This window comes from Penaeus japonicus, unplaced genomic scaffold, assembly GCF_977035675.1.
Source record: "Penaeus japonicus unplaced genomic scaffold, GWHDUDI00000001_assembly GWHDUDI00000003, whole genome shotgun sequence".
Taxonomy (NCBI): domain Eukaryota; kingdom Metazoa; phylum Arthropoda; class Malacostraca; order Decapoda; family Penaeidae; genus Penaeus; species Penaeus japonicus.
In genome coordinates, this window is record NW_028234405.1 from 10,476,759 (window position 1) to 10,486,758 (window position 10,000).

Genomic DNA, 10,000 nt, shown 5'->3' on the forward strand with positions numbered 1-10,000 from the left:
TCTCTCTCTCTCTCTCTCTCTCTCTCTCTCTGTCTTTCTCTCTCTTTTTCATTCTCTCTCTCTTTCTTTCTTTCTTTCTTTCTTTCTTTCTCTCTCTCTCTCTCTCTCTCTCTCTCTCTCTCTTCTTCTTCTTCTTCTTCTTCAATCCATATTATGCTCGCGGGCCATGACACACACAAGGTCAGGGTGGATGTATTTGTGACGTCAGCAGGTCGTGTCGAGACAAACGCCCACATCGTGATGGCGGCGAGGGGAGAGGAGGGGGAGGGAGGGATGGAAGGGGGGGAGGGGGAGTAGCATGCATAACGCCTACGTTCCCTTCAAGGTTATCACGATTTTGGATTTCGTCAGACTTGAACGAATTACGGCGGCCCGTATTTCAGATCATAAGACAAAAGTGTTAGATGGTAGTCTCTCTATCTCTCTTTCTCTTTCTCTCTCTCCCTCTATCTCTATCTCTATCTCTATCTCTATCTCTATCTCTATCTCTATCTCTATCTCTATCTCTCTCTCTCTCTCTCTCTCTCTCTCTCTCTCGCTCTCTCTTTCTATGTGTGTGTTCATGAATATATTCCTAGACACTGACTACATATTCCATTTTTTTCCAAATTGTCACAATGTATTTCCTTTTCCCTTAATCTATTTTCCCCTATTTCCCTGCATCATTCAATCAGGAAATTCACCCCCCTCCCCTTCATCTTTTGCAAATGTCCTTACCGTTCTTCCCTTTCCCACGAAAATTGGAAAAAATAATTTCCACAATAACAGAAATCACCAATATACCATGGTCTACCCTTCAACTCTGGGGCCATTTTCTATCCCTTCCCCTCCATGCCGTAAAGAAGGGTAGCAATATTCAACTCGGGGGTGCAATAATTATTATTATTCCTTGTTTTGGGAAGGTGAATTTGTACCCTGCTATGCCTCTTTTAGATATTTATGTATAGATTTATCATTTATTATTATGTGTATTCGTTATTAATGATATTAGTTGAATGTATTTTGCTTTATCTATTTAATCGTATTTTTTGTATCATATCGCCACTATTCATCTGTTATTAGCGATTCTGTCTATGTATGTGTTATTACCCCCCACCCTCCTCCCCCGTGTTAATTTGCATATCCATAGCCACATGCAGAGTCGACGTTAATGATCACATCACTTGTGCAAATATTCAAAATACATAATATTTGCGAAGCATGTGATAGTGAGTGTGATAACATGTGACAAACAACTTCTGAATCAATTTACAGGAAATTGATGATAAAATGAAATGGTGGAATTGCAGGTTATCTTGTTTGTTTGTTTGTTTAACGCAATTACCTATAATTCTTATGGAAATTGAAACATTGTTTAAGAATGAAAGCCTTATATTTTTTTTTCCAGGAAATCTATCATAACATGGTCGTGTATTGCAAATAAAAAGTCACAATGTTAATGTAAGGGCAACGGATAACTTGATAGATAATATAATATATTACTACAAAAAAATATAAAATATATATCATACATCCACTTGGATTATTCCTCCAGCAAAAGTTTCCTGCAAAATCATTTCCCGGAACTGGCCTCTTGTGTGATTGAGAGACAACTTTTTTGCCATTCTAAATTCTTGCACGAGTTCAGACACCCGTTTTTTACTTTTTTCAAATTTTGATATGATTTTTTTTTTTTTTTTTTTTTTTGAGACTGAAGGGCCTAGTTTCCTTGGTTATGTATCTCGATGATGCAGTTTATTAGCTGATATTATATAACTCGTTGCATTCACCATTCGTTTTAACTAATGGAAGAAATGGTGGACGTGTTTTTTTTTTTTTTTTTTTTTTTTTTTTTTTTTTTTTTTTTTTTTTTTTTTTTTTTTTTTAATCTATTCCAAGCGGAGGAATGCGTCACATGACTACATCCTGGTCTTGCTTTCCTGTGACACAAACATGAGATTTTCTTTCTTTTCCTTTCGCAACCAAAGTCAACCTTGATATTTCGTCTGTCCGTCAAAGGCTAATTGTGCATTTGTATGCAATGAAGTCTTTAAGAAGCCGTTCTTGAGTGCATGATCTCTGACTGCATGGTCTAAGCGGAACTGCTAATTGGCTCGCACATATTCAGTGCAATAATGTGGGAATAAGATTTGCAACAATAGAAATAAAAAAGAAAAAGGGTCAGTGTACAGGAGAAACATGATAAAGACGGCAATAGGAAGATTCTGGAAAGACGAAATTGATCACAATGAGAGCAAGAAGATGGTAAACAAGGCAATCAGATTAAAAACGATTAATTGGACGTTCAATTGATGAAGGAAATGGCTGATCAAACTCGAGGGAAACTGAAGATGAAAAACGCTGGAGAAGAGACGGAGAGATGCCAATCTGATCAGGAAAGTGAATAATTGAGGGTATGGTGACAGCGCGAGGGACATGCGGCTGAGTGAGGATGTGAGGCAAATGCATAAACGTGATAAAAAAAAAAAATGATAATAAAGATAAAATATAAAAAAAATGCATGAGAGATTATTAAGAAAAGACACGAATGAATTGCAAAAAAAATCCTTTGGGAGACAAACAAAAAAATTGCATAAGAGAGACAAATGAAGAAAAGGCACGAATGAATCGCAACAAAAATCACTTGGGAGACAAACAAAAAAAAAAGAAAAAAGAAGATTTCGCAATCTTTAGACACTCGTTATAAGTCAAGAAGATGGTTGTTGATTGCATGGCTTGAGTGTGCAAGAGTAAAAATAAAACGTGTCCGTACAAGTCTCTCTGTCTTATAATGAACGAGTCTATAGAGCTATAAAGAGATGAGCGACACAAATTTGAAGTAGATGAGGATGATGGATAAATGGAGGAGGAGGAGGAGGGGGAAGAAGACGCAAAGAAGGAGGAAGAGGAAGAAGAAAAAGAAGAAAGAAATAGTGGTGGAGGTAAAAGTAGAGGCAGAGATAGCTAGAGATAGAGACGGGAAGAGGTAGAAGGAAAGGAAAGGGAAGAAAGAGATCAGGAAGAGAGAGAGATAAGAAACAAGTAAACACACTAGATAAACATGACGAAAACAAGAAACAAAAACGTAAAAAAGGAAAAGAGTAAAAAAACAATAGCAATCAAACTATACCGACAAAACTTCCACACTTATTGCACCAACCATTAAACAAAGCGAACACTCGTTACCAGTTAAAACATTTCAGCAATGACGTAAAACCCAACATGAATCAACTTTAATCTCCGAGAAAGATCAATAATGACCATAACACAATGACTGTTTAACAAAGCATACATAAATTAAAAAAAAAAAAAAAAGTGTTTAAAAGGTATACACAATGAAAATAACCATAAAAAACTGAAATGTGTAAAAAAATATATAAATAAAAATAAAAAATATAAATTAAACCGAATTCAATAGTAAAAGTAAAAAAAAAACAAAAAAAAAACGTTAAAACTGAACACATGGGTAGAAATAACGGTCAAAATACAACACAACCGTAAAAATAACCGTCTAACTATGACCGTAGTAATACAGGTCAAAATTCAATACGAGTAGAAACTATCCACATAATAGCAAAAAATAAAATGTATACATACACATAAAAATTTAAAAGAATATAAGCGATACCCACCATAATTGCATACAAAAAAAAGTAAAAAAAAAAGTAAAAACATTCAGCATAGATATATTTACGTAAATATGACCGTTACAAACACAAAACAAAAGAAAAAGTAACAGTCCAGCCCTACATAAAACTAGACATAACCATCTAAATTCATCACGAAAGTAAAGCATGAAAAAAAAGAAAATAAAAGTCCATCGTGATAAGCAGGGCTTCAAGGCCGGCAATTTACATATCAACAAGCGAAGCATTCTGGAAGTAGTGAATAATGATTATGCAATTAGACTCTTGATAATGACAAAGAGTAGAGACTCTAGACTTTCTTTTTTCTTTCTTTCTCTTTCTTTTTTTTTTTTTTCTTTCTCTTTCTCTTTCTCTTTCTCTTTCTCTCTCTCTCTCTCTCTCTCACGTGGGTGGTAGAAAGTGTTTTTTTATTATTATTATCATTGTCTTTCTGTCTGTTTATTTATTTTGTCTATTTTCAATTTCATTTCTTTTGTCTATTTTCAATCATATTTCTTTTCCTCTTCAACCAGATCATAGAAATATGATAAGAAATAAAAAAGCGACAAATGAACAAGGGTTAGAAGTCAATTATCAAAGACCATTATCTTTACTCGTCGGTTCTAACCTTCATTATATCCTTGTTATTTCCATTATCATCACAATTCCCCTATTCCACCCCCCCACCCCCACCCAAAAAAAAAAAAAAAAAAAAAAAAAACGGAGAAAAAAATAATATTCCTTCAATAGCACGAGGGTTTTGACCTTCCCGTACTCTCATCATGCACGTTTCAACACGCAGCCCCCCCTTGGCACTGCTCGGGCACTGTTCCTCGTCAGCGACCGTGGCACAGGGTTGGCACTAATGGCTGACTGGTGGACTGCCGCTCGCTCGCTCGCCCTTCGTGACAGGAGTTGGTAACAGTGTAAAGCTTTGGGGGGTGGGGGTGGGGGTGGGGGTAAGTGGAGGATGATTGGGGAAGGATAAGATGGGGTGGGAGGGAGGGGGAGGGGAAGGGAGGGAGGGGGGTGGAAAAAGGGAGGAAGGCGTGTGAGGAAATTTAGATTTGTAAGGTGGAAAGAGGGTGTGAGAAGGAGGAAGGAGTGGAAAGAAGAGAAGGGAAGGTGGATAGAGAGTGTGAGAAGGAGGAAGGAGTGGAAAGAAGGGAAGGGAAGGTGGATAGAGGGTCTAAGAAGGAGGAAGGGAAGGTGGATAGAGGGTGTGAGAAGGAGGAAGGGAAGGTGGAAAGAAGGTGTAAAAAGGAGGAAGGGGTGGAAAGAGGATGTAAGAAGGGAGAAATTGAAAGAAAGGAAGGGAAGGTGAAAAGGTGTAAGAAGGAGGAAGGGAAGGTGGAAAGAGGGTGTAAGAAAGAGAAGGAAAGGAAAAGGGTGAAGAAGGGTAGGAGAGGTGGAAAGGGATAAGCGGAGGAGAAAGGGGGAGGGGGAGATGTAGGAGATAACAATGTTAAGGGCTACTTAGAGGAGGAGAGTAAGAGAAGGTTGAAAGAGGGTGGTAGGGGTGGGGTGGGGTGGGGAGGGGGGGGTGGATGCAGTGGGCGTAAGTGACAGTTTGGAAGATTGAATCGAGTGTCTGTTCGAGGTTGACAAACTCTTACTATTCTTTCGGTTTCTTCTTGGGGTTTTCTCTCTTTCTGTGTCGCTGTTTTACATATTTTCTCTTTACTTCTGTTCCTCCCTTTTTGCTTATTCGTATTCTTTTCTCTCAAGGTATTCTGTCTGGTTTTCAGACTATATTCTCTTGTCTTTCTCTTACCTTCCCCCTCTCAATGACACTGTCAAACTGTCAATCTGTCTGTCAGTCTGTCTGTCTGCTTTTCTCTCTCTCTCTCTCCCTCTCTCTCTCTCTCTCTCTCTCTCTCTCTCTCTCTCTCTCTCTCTCTCTCTCTCTCTCTCTCTCTCTCTCTCTCTCTCTCTCTCTCTCTCTTTCTCTCTGAGTTTCTCACTCCCTCCCCCTCCTCCTCCCTCCTCTCCCTCTCTTTTTTTCTTTCTCACTCCCTCTACCTCCCACCCTCCCCCTCCCCCTCCCCCTCCCCTCCCCTCCTCCCCCTCCCTCTATGTTTCTCACTTCCCCCCTTTCTCTATCTCTATCTTTCTCTCTTTCTTTCTTCCTTTCTTTCTTTCTTTCTTTCTCTTTATACATATATGTATATAATATATATATAATATATATATATACATATATATATATATATATATACATACACACATACATACACACACACATACATACATACATACATACATACATACACACACACACACAAACACACACATATATCCCTATCACCCCCTCTTCCCCTTCTCTCTCTCTCTCTCTCTCTCTCTCTCTCTCTCTCTCTCTCTCTCTCTCTCTCTGTCTTCCATCCATCCAGACAGTGAGGTCGGGAGATCCTGTCAATATTTCGTTTCTCTTCTCCCTCAATCAGGCTGTGGTTCTACTTGCACGGAGTTCCTCGTGGTTTTGCCTGTGACCCTTGCAACAATAACTGCAACAAGCTTTCAACTGCATCAAATCAAAGGCTTTGTTCAGTTCAATCTCGGATTTGGGAATTTTTGTTTGAACAGTAGTTTTCGATAAAATATGATGGCAAAATCTACAACGATAACGATAAAAATGATAATAGTAATGACAGTAATAATGATACTGATATTAATAGATAACGATGATAGTAATACTAATGGTAATAAAATTGATATTACAAATAATATTGATAATAATCGTGATAATAAAAATGATAAAAATAACAATGATAATAGTAATGATGATAATTATTTCAATAAAAACAAAAATAATGATGATTATGATAATGATAATGGCAATAATAACTATAGCTATGAAAGATAAGGATGATGATTGAAAGAAATAGAACTATGACATGGTGACCATGATAACCAATGTCTATAGCAATAATAAAAATGATGATAATGAAAATAATTTCTAATAATGATTATGATAACAATAATGATACTGATAACGATAATGATAATCAAGGTAGTTAGAATGATAAAGGTAATAATAGAAATAATAATAGCAACAAGAATAACGGTAATAACAATATCAAAGGTAGTAACAATATAATATCATAATGCATAAGGCATATATGCGTGTGTGACCAGTACCTTAAGTTTCCTGAAGCCAACACCTCAACCTCGGTAACCTGAAGTAGTCTATAACTGAGAAATAGCATGTTATTCACTTCCGCCTTCCTTCATTAAAGTCGAGAAGTGAAGAATGATATAATCACGTGAATAAATAATTAAGCTGTTATACCTATTTACTTTACCTTTCTTACAACCATATCTATAAGTAATAACAAACAAACCATCCTTTTTTTTGCGCGAACAACCCAATGGTAACAACAAATCCAACGGTCTTCCTCACTCGCTCATCTCTTTTTCATAAGATATAATATAACACGTCATTTAGCCCACGGATTCCCTGACGAACGCCATGTTCTCTCTTCGTACAAAGTCTTCATTCATATCACACGGAAGTTGCTGCGAAGATGCTGCAGCTCGGTCCCAGTCACGTTCCTCTCCCCCAAGGACTATGATGTTGTATCACTTGCCTTTATTACTTCCGCATCATCGTGTGGCTGCTTTCCTGTTTCTTTTCCTCTTCTATTTCTGCTATTTCTATTTTTCTTTTTTTCTTCTTTTTTTTTCTTTTTTTCTTTTTTTTCTTTTTTTTTTCTTCTTCTTCTTCTTCTTCTTCTTCTTCTTCTTCTTCTTCTTCTTCTTCTTCTTCTTCTTCTTCTTCTTCTTCTCCTCCTTCTTCTTCTTCTTCTCTTTCTTTTTCTTCTTCTTCTTCTTCTTCTTCTTTCGCTCATGCAGTTCTTGACAGATTTTGTGGAAGACTTTTTTTTCAGGGATCTTTGCGTGAATTATTTTTTTATAATGTAAGAAAACTAAGGTTCTAAATGCATTTGTGAGTTACTAAATATTTACTAGATAAAGTCATTCCTAAAACGGGACTTATTCTAGAAATATTTGCATGCGAAGGAACCCGTCCCGTCTTCACGTCTGGCAGGCAGGGGGGACTTACCTTGCCAGGGGCGAAAGGAGTTCATGCACATACAGTCATGCACCGACGGACGGACGAGGAGTGATGGCTGTTGGAGTAACGGATGAGGCCTGGGAATACACCACTCGACGCCCTCGGTCCTCGGAGGCGACTGTCCTGCCTGGCCAGTGTCCGGCCCCCTTATGCTCCGCCGCCGCCCCCGCCCTCACATCCCCTTGACAGTCTAGGACGCCCTCCCGATCCTCGTGCGTTTGCCGCCATCCTCCAACCTTCTATCCTACACCCTCCCTCCCTCCCCCTCCCTCCACCTCAACCTATCCCCCTCCCCTTGCCTCCCTACCCAGCCCCTCTTCAAGGACGTCATCGCGTCCAGAAGTCTTTCATGCTCCATGAACCACCCCGAACCCCATAACACCTGGACAACCTCATCCTCCTCACCTTCGCTCTAACTCGGGTAATTAAGACCAATTAATTGTCTTCGTGCGTACGCTACCTCCAGGAGGGTCATGCAATTCTCATTGTCCCTACCTTAATTATTCTATAATTCTTATACGCTAGACATGACAGCATGATACCTCGGCCCTCATAACTCAGTCCCGTCAACTTGCTCCATGGCAATAATGGCCTTCGCAAGACACTTTAACAGACCCGGCTGTTAACATGGACGCAGCGTCGGCCATTACGTATCCCTCGGCGTGAGTGATCTCTCCGCTACCAAATTTCAAACGCTGTGTAGGTGGGTCCTCGTTAGACCCCACCAGAGGCTCGTAATGGCCCTTCCCGAATGGCTACAATTGCAATTGACCGTCAATTCAGGTGTCTAATTGACAATTGTTGCCTCTTGGAATAAACCAACAGCCTCGGACTTCCACGCTGTTTGGTATAATGATCTTGTTGAACGTAATTCGTGTTGAACGTAATCGATCACTCCCTCCTTTGGTAGTTGCAATTTGCACAAACACAACGACGCCGTAAATATGCTGAGTGGAAAGGACGATAACGATTCGGGCTTCGGAATTTTCATCATAACACCAACATAGAAAGAAGTAATAACATCACCACATAATGCGTTCGCGAGACTTCTTGAGACGCAACAGAGCGACTCAATGTTGACGTCGAAGGACCGTCTTAAGGATAAAGACGAGCCTATAACGGCCAAGGTCATCACCAATAGTCACACCCAAGAGGCAGAGGGGGATAAGGACGCCGTTACTCCAGAGATAGAGAGATCGCCGACAAGGATAATTGCTCGAAGGATTAGAGAGTGTCGAGTCCTCATTACAACCGCCTTAAACAGGATCCCCGGAAGGAGTGGCTAGGAATCTTTCAGGAATCCTTAAGAAGCATTTGTCTTGGTGTTGTTTTCCTTTCTCCGTGATTGTGTTTTTCGTTTGTTATTTATCTTCCGCATGTTGACTTTTTTTTTCTTTTTTTTTTCACATATTTCCAATTACGTATTTCTTCATTTTACCTATTTACTCATATTCCGTTTATTTACTATTTCTTTTAGCTTTTCATTAATTTATCTATTCATTTGTTTTTGTTTTTATTCACCCATTCAATACCAAATGTACAAAATGGACAAAATGTGATGAATACAAATACAAAATGCACATTGCACACAGCAGCATGCGGATATCGTGTCTAATATTCCCACGTTAAATAGAACATTCATTTGCATAAACTGCTGAAGACGTTCGGTTATATTGGGTGACGAATATGCGATACAGCCTGGGTTTAATAACTTTACGACTGATCATTAGATATGGAGGTTTTGAAGTGCCATTCTACTGTGTTTATTGTTACACTAATGAATATAATCATGGCATACAGTAGTGTCAAGAACAATAGAATAAAGACGAACAAATTTCTCTCAAACTTCTTTTTTCTTAGTGTCTAAATTCCCTTTGACCTTCCGGGTTATAAATCATCTATAATGATCTTTTACCAGAGTAAATAAGGCAGCTGTGTTGGTACTCCATGCGTTTAAAATGCAAACAACGGGACGTATTTATTTAACTTTTATTTGAGATATTTGCATACATGTTTAGGATCGGGTGTTCACAATCTTCTTCCGTGTGAAAGTGTTGGGAAATAATACCTTTTACGGATGAGATTTTCATCTACAGTTTGAATATTGCGATGTTTTGATCTTATTTGGGGATGGTGCTTGAGTTCGAGTGCTTGCTTGCTCTTTCCAGGGATGATTAGGTCTTTTGGTGATGTTGTTTTGGATCGGAGTGGTTCTGTATGTGCTTTTTGTTTCTCTTTTCATCTGTCTCCTTGTCGCACTCCATCTCTCTCTTTCTCTCTTTCTCTTTCTTTCTTTCTCTCTCTCTTTCTTTTTTCT

General features: G+C 38.8%; 1 long non-coding RNA gene across 1 annotated transcript in view; it reads right to left on the minus strand.

The window, feature by feature from the left end:
- Positions 1-10,000, minus strand: part of LOC122253965 (uncharacterized) — an 83,445-nt gene that overhangs the window by 589 nt on the left and 72,856 nt on the right. The gene's annotated exons all lie outside the window — the stretch shown is intronic.